This window comes from Juglans regia, chromosome 13, assembly GCF_001411555.2.
Source record: "Juglans regia cultivar Chandler chromosome 13, Walnut 2.0, whole genome shotgun sequence".
Taxonomy (NCBI): Eukaryota; Viridiplantae; Streptophyta; class Magnoliopsida; order Fagales; family Juglandaceae; genus Juglans; species Juglans regia.
This window is the reverse complement of record NC_049913.1, coordinates 29,931,105-29,939,344: the sequence shown is the minus strand read 5'-3', so window position 1 is coordinate 29,939,344 and position 8,240 is coordinate 29,931,105.

The following is an 8,240-nucleotide window of genomic DNA, read 5'->3' as shown; positions in this document are numbered from 1 at the left end:
AGATAACGGAAACCAGCAACTTGGATCAGTTTCAAGTATGAGAGATTGTCCGATTTTTGCTTTAGTTGCGGCCAACTAGGGCATATTCAACAAGTTTGTCCAGTTTTTCAATCCAAAGTCGAAGCTACAAATTATGGTCCATGGATGAGAGGAGATAGTGTAATAGCAAGAAGAATGGAACAAGTTGAAAGCCAACAAGCTATTGCTAGAAATCAAGGGATTGAAATGGTGGTTCTTGACATGAATAGTCTTGTCCAACTAGCTTTCATCAAGAACACATCAGAGACAAGAAGCTTCTTTCCTCAAACATCTAGCAAAGGAAAAGGGATCATGCACTGGGAAAAAGAAAGTTCAGGAAACATCTTGGAAGTATGGATTAATAATGCAGCTACTCAAATGGATCACACGATAGAAGAGGACTTTCCAAGGATCAACTCGAGAGTGCAACTCCTTCAGAGTTTCCAGAACTGCATGCAAAGGAATAGTACCATGAATCTCATAAGGACACATGGCAGTTTCACAAATCAGCAGCACAAAGAGAGAGAAGTCATAAAAGAAGGCTGCTCAAATCACTTCTTTAGATCACGATGGTCAACATCACAGAGCCACTTCGTACAGACTGAGCCCCCAAACACCTTAGCCAAGAACATCCAGACCACTCAAAATAACCAAGCTAATCCAACGAAAATAAACCCATTTGCAGCTTTTAAAACTCTTCTGCCAGAAAGTAACATCGGCCCATAATTTTTAATGCCCAACCCCAAGCCATCAAAAAAGACTAAAACCCATGCATGGAATCCCAATCAGGAAACCATACTAGAGAATGAGTCAAACCCCAAACCTGAAGGAAGCCTTTACTAACACATCATAGCCAATTCAATCATCTCAAAAACCCAACACAGAGCAACCCAAAGAACCATTCACTTTCTCTTTTTGTCAGCCCATCAGGGAAAACCTGTCTTGCAATCAGACCCAACCCAAATGAAAACATCCCTGCTGGAAAAAATAAACAGCCTCTCGAAACACTTGTCTATTCCCCTCGCAACAAAACTGAAGCCTATTTCCCAAATCCTCTCCAAACCCATCCATGGAATCCAAATCAGAAAATAAGAGGAGATTCACTCAAGAGGGACAGGGAGAGTCTGTCGATCCTGGAGAAGAGCATGCAGAGGAGGTAACACGGAGGAACCCAGGGGAGAAAGCAACAAGTGATACATCTGATGAAGAGGAAACCCTTGTGGCAATGTATTTGCAGACGGTGAAGATGAAGAGGAACGAAATGACAAGTCGCAAACTGAAGAAACTAAGGTTTTCACTGTATCACAGGGAGGAGGCTCACCAATCAGGTAATGTGTCTAAGTCACCCACTTTGAAACTTTTTTGTTACGAAGCTAAGGCCAATGTGGCAGGGCCAATACTACCACCAGAGGAAGAATGAGACTAATTTATTGGAATTGCAGGGGTATTGCCTGCCCCCATACTCATACAATTAGGAAGCTTAGGGAAAATATTAGGACTCTTAAGCCTGATGATGTCTTCTTGTCGAAGACTCTGCTATTTGATGTAAAAACTTTAGGGATTGTGAATAGATTAGGTTTGTATACGTACGTAAATATTCCCCCAACTGGAAAATGGGAAGGCCTTTTGTTCATGTGGAAAAACGATGTGGATGTTGAACCAATGTATATAGATGGTAATGTAATGTCGCTTTTAGTGTATTCTGACCCCTTGCATAACCCGCTCATTAATCTGGTTTATTGCCCTATGCAAAGTGGAAAAAAATGGCCCCTTTGGAATAATCTAAATAATATTGTGAACAACTTCAATGGGCCCATTTTGTGTATAGGTGATTTAAATTCCATCCTTTGTCAAAATGCAAAATTTGGTGGAAATCACTTTGCTAGTTCCTCTAATCAGAATGGTTCCAAGCTTTTTTTGGAAAATAATGGCTTGGTGGATTTAGGCTTCCATGGTCAAAATTCACGTGGTCTTACAATAGGCAAGGATTCAATATCATAAGGGAAATGATAGATAGAGGAGTGGCAAACCACTCTTGGACTCTAATGTTTCTGAATTCCACTCTTAAACATCTTCCCATCAGTGCCTCGGATCACTCACCCATCTTCTTAGATGCTATGGGTAGAAACGATCACAAAAATTCTTTCAAATTTGAAGAATTTTGGACTATGGACCATACTAGTCAAATGGTTATTAAGAAAGCTTGGAACAAATCTTTTTCAAGTACACATGCCTTCATTAAAACTATGGAACAAGCTATGGGCATATTCAAACCTCAATTCGTGAACTAACTCAAACTCTGGCACAAATCCAAACCAAAGAACCATCGGCTCAATCCATGATTATGGAGGCAAAGGTGAAAGAGAACCTCAATGAGCAACTCCGAAGAGAAGAAATTCTCTGGAAATAGAAATCAAGGCTACAATGGTTAACTACAACATACCTCAACACAAAATTCTTCCATATGTCAACCTCTGTTCGAAGAAGAGCCAACTCGATTGACAGCCTAAAGACAAACACCAACCAATGGATTGCCGACCCTTAGTCATTCAAAATTGTTTATTGAATCACTTTAAAGAAGTCTACCAATCTTTGAACCCAACCCAGTCCTCAGAATTAGAAAGCCTGTTCTAAAACAAGATTTTTGAGATGGAAAACAACTTTATTTGTGAAATCCCAACAGAGGATGAAATAGTGTCGACTGTTAAACAAACTCCTTCCAACAAAACCTCGGGGCCTGATGGTTTCATTTGCCTTTTTTATAAGTATTATTGGGACATAGTCAAGGAAGACTTTTATGCTGCAATAAAAAATTTCTTTATTTCCTTAATTCCCAAGAATAAAAATCCAAACATTGCCCAGCAATTTAGACCAATAAGCTTATCCAATGTGTGTTATAAAATCATTGCAAAAATTCTTGCCAATAGGCTCAAAAACATTCTTCACAAGATAATTTCTCCTCATCAAATTGCATTTGTTCCCGATAGAACTATCCAAGAGAACACCATCATTGCCCAAGAAGTCTTTCATCATATGAAGAAGATAAAAAAAAGGAAGGGTAGGTCTAATGGCATTAAAGATTGACATGGAGAAAGCCTTTGATTTCATGGAATGGAGTTTCATTATGAAAATTTTGGAAAGTCTCGATTTTCACAATAAATGGATCATGTGGATCAAGGAGTGTATTTCTACAATCTCTTACTATGTGGTCATAAATGGAACTCCACATGGCTTCTTTCAGCCCTCTAAAGGCTTAAGGCAAGGGGATTCGCTTTCCCCCTTCCTGTTCATCATTGGCATGAAAGTGTTGTCCAGACTCATTATAAGAGAGGAAAACTTAGGGAACTTAAAAGGTATTAACATTAGAAGAAATGGCATCACCATCACCCATCTTCTCTTTGCTGATGATTTGATACTCTTTGGTAAAGCCTCCAGTCAAAATGCCAAATTTTTTTTAAATTGTTTGGAAACATAAACATCCTGGTCTAGCCAAAAGATTCACATAGAAAAATCCTCCATTCAGTTTAGTTGCAATACTCAACCTCAAAAAAGGTGGAAAGTATAAGATATTTTGGGTTTTAAAATAGCCTCATCCAAAATAAAGTATCTCAGACTTCCTCTTTCCTTTAATGCATACAAGAAAATCCACTTCGAGGAGATTCAGGAAAAAATTTCCCAGAAGTTAGCTTGTTGGAGGGCCAAACTTCTCTCTCAGGCTAGTAGAACTACCCTTATAAGGTCAGTAGCCCGCATCATTCCTTCTTACATTATGTCCATTCTCTAGATCCCAAAGTCTATTTCAAAAAAAATAGACAGATTCTTTATGAAATTTTGGGTGGGACTTTGAGCCTGAAAAAACTCACAACTTCTCACCCAAATCGTGGAAGTCAATATGTCAGCCAAAATCTGCGAGAGGATTAGGACTTAGAATGACTTCTCTCTTTAATAAGTCTCTTTTGCTGAAATTAGGTTGGCAAATGATGAATGATAGTAGTGCAAGTTGGAAAGCTATGCTGCATTGTAAATACATGTCAATCTCCTTTTTTTTCGATGCCAAACAAAAAGTATCTGATTTTTGGTTTTGGAAATGGCTTCTTAGACAAAGAGATTTCCTCAAGGAGAGTGTATGTTTCCAAATCAACAATGGCACAAAATCTAGAGTTTAGTCTAATCCATGGATTCCCACATAGCCCACCCATCAACCCACTCCAAAGTCTGCTTCCACTTAAATTGACCCGACCCTCACAGTTGCTGAACTCACAATGGAAGAGACAAGAAGATGGAACACCATTCTTCTTGATGCTCTTTTCCATCAAAATTTGATTCGAGAGATAACAAAATTTCCTTTGGCTTAGACTCAATTCCACAACAGGGTTGATAAGCTCATCTGGCAACATCATATTTTTGAAAATTTCTCTATAAAATCAGCCTATGCAGCACTCACCAGAGAACCAGAGAATCAATCTTTGCCCACTCAAACAAATATGTGGAAAAAATTGTGGAAACTGAAAATTCAGGACAGATTAAAACTCTTTTGTCGAAAAATCCTGAACAATATCATTCCTACCAAATCTGTTTTAAAAAATTTTCTATCCCTCTTTGAAGAGCAAGTAAACTATCCAATCTGCAATATTGAGGAAGAAACACAACAGCCTCTGTTCCTGAAATTCACTTACTAGGAAATCCCCATGGCCCCTAAATAGATCTTCCTTCACAAATTTTAGCAGTTCAAATAAGATTGTTCATGAAGCCTTAAGTCCTAATATTAATAACTTTGTCTCAGGGACCTTAAAGATTTTTAATGAGCACAGAGATGCTTGGAGTAGTAAACAGTTTACTGAGCCTTACAAGGGGAGAATAATTACTAAAGACCATTGCATATTATCTTTTGATGTGGCTATTAGAAACACAGGTATTACAACAACAACAACAATCTACAGATCAAGTGATGGTTCACCAATATTTGTCAAGACAAAATTCATCCAAAGCAAAAATCAAAATCAAGGGGGAGGTCAATGCATTGCTACTAGGAATTGAAGCATGGATTGAACATGATATAAAGAAAATTACAATCATAGGAGATTCGATAATGGCCATACAAGCAGTTGAAAATCTAGATGAATGTGCAATTTGGTCCATGGAGCCAATAGCAAGAGATGCAAACAATTTTCTTAAGTCATTCGAAAGCTAAAATCTGATCAAAATACATCAAGATCATAATTGATGCGTGCATGGAATTGCGCAATGGGCAGCCTCCAAAAGTATTTTTGGAAGCATCCCAGTTATTTATATTCCACCATGCTTACTTGATTTTCATAGTGGAAAGGACCCTCCCTATTTGTTTTCCTATAATATGACCGTTTAATATGGTACTCTATGAACATTTTAGCAGTAATATATAAATCTGATGCTTGCTTAAAAAAAAAAACTCACATTTTTAGAAGGTATATACGAACCTTACACTATAAATGAGCATGAACACTAGGAGGATATGTAGAATGAATAGGGGAAGTGTGCAAACCAAGAGAGCAAGGAGGCTCGGGCATTCGGGATCAACATGCATCTATGGATCGAGGAGGGATAAGAGGATTACCCTGTATGGACAGCCTCGGTCTCAAGTAGTTTCTCGAGCACATATGTTTGGTCTACCATTCGGACATGTGGAGTGAAATTGGATTTGGCCAATTGGGTATGGAATAGAGCATTTCCAAAAAAGCTTACCTTTTGATTCCAATATACAAAGGTTAAATATTGTCATGGCCTCTAAATGAATTTTTGTGATAATCCAAATGTAGAAACATTGGATCACGTTTTATGGTTGAGTGAACTAGCAGCCAATATATGGTGTATTTGGCTAGATTGTTGGGCCTTAAACAGGACAGGATCAAAAGCTGGCAGTGGTTGGTATTATTTTGGTTTCACAAGGCCAAAGCTGTTTCTCAACTTAGCATCGTCATAGGGTAATTCCATCAATTATAAGTTGGTGTCTATGGCTTTGAAGGTGCAAAATTCATATAGAAGGGAAATCTACACCCGTTGATATGGTTTGTTTTAGGATTAAAAGCATGCTCTCTCAAAGTATGGTGAAAGTGCGTCCTTGAAAGAAGGTAAGCACAATTGATGAGGCTGAATTACATCAAATAGGACTTCCTGTCTTGGGTTTGAAAGCACAGAAAAGTATGATTGTACTAGGGTCTACTCCACCATTAGGTTTTGTCAAGTTAAATATTGATGGGTGTAGTTTGGAGAATCTTGGTGAATGTGGTGGTGGAGGGGTAGTTCATGATTCTAAAGGGGGTCTCTTGGGCCATTTTATGGCCTAATATGGGTGCAACACTAACACAATGTTACTAATTCCCAACTGGTGGAATGTAGTATGTTATGGTTCTATAACTATGTATAGTCCATTGGTTAATGGATTTTTATGACTTATGGTTTTAGCTCATTTTACACTTTGGTTTTGATTATTTTGTAACCTCAATGTGTCTTTTTTTTTAATGAATAGTGGGAAGTCACATGTCCAATAGTGACCCTCTCTCAAATTTATTCATAAAGCCTTCACTTATGACCGAGGAATATTGTGGAAACAATCAAGGCCTGTGTGAGAAAAAACTCAACAAGACCACAACCAAGAAATCAAACTAAATAAGCCTATATATCAAAATAAGGTAACCAAAACCACAAAAAACAGGCTACTAACACCTTGAAGAGGGAAGGTCAGAGAAGTCCAACTGGAGTAATCCTATAAGAATTCGAGACATGTTACAGTTATTAGAGTAAACTAATTCTGCACCTGAGGCACCCTCCTTGGCTAACCAATCCACCACCTTATTACCTTCACAAAACACATGCTAGAAACGACAATTAAGAGTACGAGTCAAAGGAACAAGCTTTTCCCAAAAATCCTTCCAGTACCAAACACCACATCGCCCTACATTCTACCAAGAAATAACTACCATCGAATCAATCTCTACTATCACATTTGAAATATTTAATAATTTGCAAAGCCTCAAACCTTTAAGGAGTGCCAAGAGTTTCGCTCTATTATTAGATCCAAAACCAATAGGATAGACAAAGGTCTAGACAAGCCGACCTAAATCATTATGAATAACACCACCAATGCCACAAGAGCCTGGGTTACCGAGACTACTACCATTCTTGTTCAACTTGCACCACCCCGGTGGCTGCTTAAGCCACTTTACCACTGTTAGCTTTTAGCACAACTGATTTAATCCGTAGGGCCTCTAGGATCATGCCATCCCAGTGGGACAACCTATTGGGGTTCTTAGCCACATGACAAAGGGAGCCTATCCACACACAAATAGAATGAACAACAACTTCATGAGTTTTCAAATTGCCTTCCATTCGAGCAAGACATCTTCTCATCCAAAGACGCCAAATAACAATGATGGGCATGATACCGACTATAAAACTCACCTGGGAGGAAGAGCTAGCACGCCTGAACCAAGTCACATAATTAAATTTTCAAGATCTACTAAGAGGAATACCAAAAAGGTTGCCAAAAAATTAACATACTTTTTTGAGGAAATTCACCCTTAAAGAGAACATGGTTAATATCTTCATGATGGTCTACAATTCAACAATCACATTTGGAAACAAGGGGAATGCCAATACGGCACAATCTATCATCCACAATCAAGGCCATATGCCAAGCCATCTAAAAATGGATAGATATTTTTAATGAAAGACTTTTATGCCAAATCCAAACATGTCAATCAAGAGAAGAACCTCTAAAATGAATACAATGCCATGCAAATTTGGTAGAGAACATACATGTCTCCGTAGGAGTCTAAACTAGTACATCTTTTCTGGAATTAGGCCCAGATAAAGTGACTAATCTCAATATGTCTTGTTTCCACTTCCCCCGTCATAAAAAAAAAGGCTTAATAAAATTGTAGTCTCATCCTTTCTTGAAAAAAACTCAACATAGAATAATTATTAGAAAAATTCGGAAAGTAGATTTTTAGTGTTCTCATATTATCATAAGATGACATATAATTAAAAATTCATGTTTATATAAACAATTTTAATAATATAATAGAAATTAATTCAAAAAAATAATATAATAGAAATAATCTCCACCAATTTATAAATATATTTCTTTAAAATTTAATGAGAAATGCCTTGTTGGGACAGTGAAATGAGATGATATGTGAATAGTAGTGAAATAAGTTATGAATAGTAACAAAATATTTGAGTTA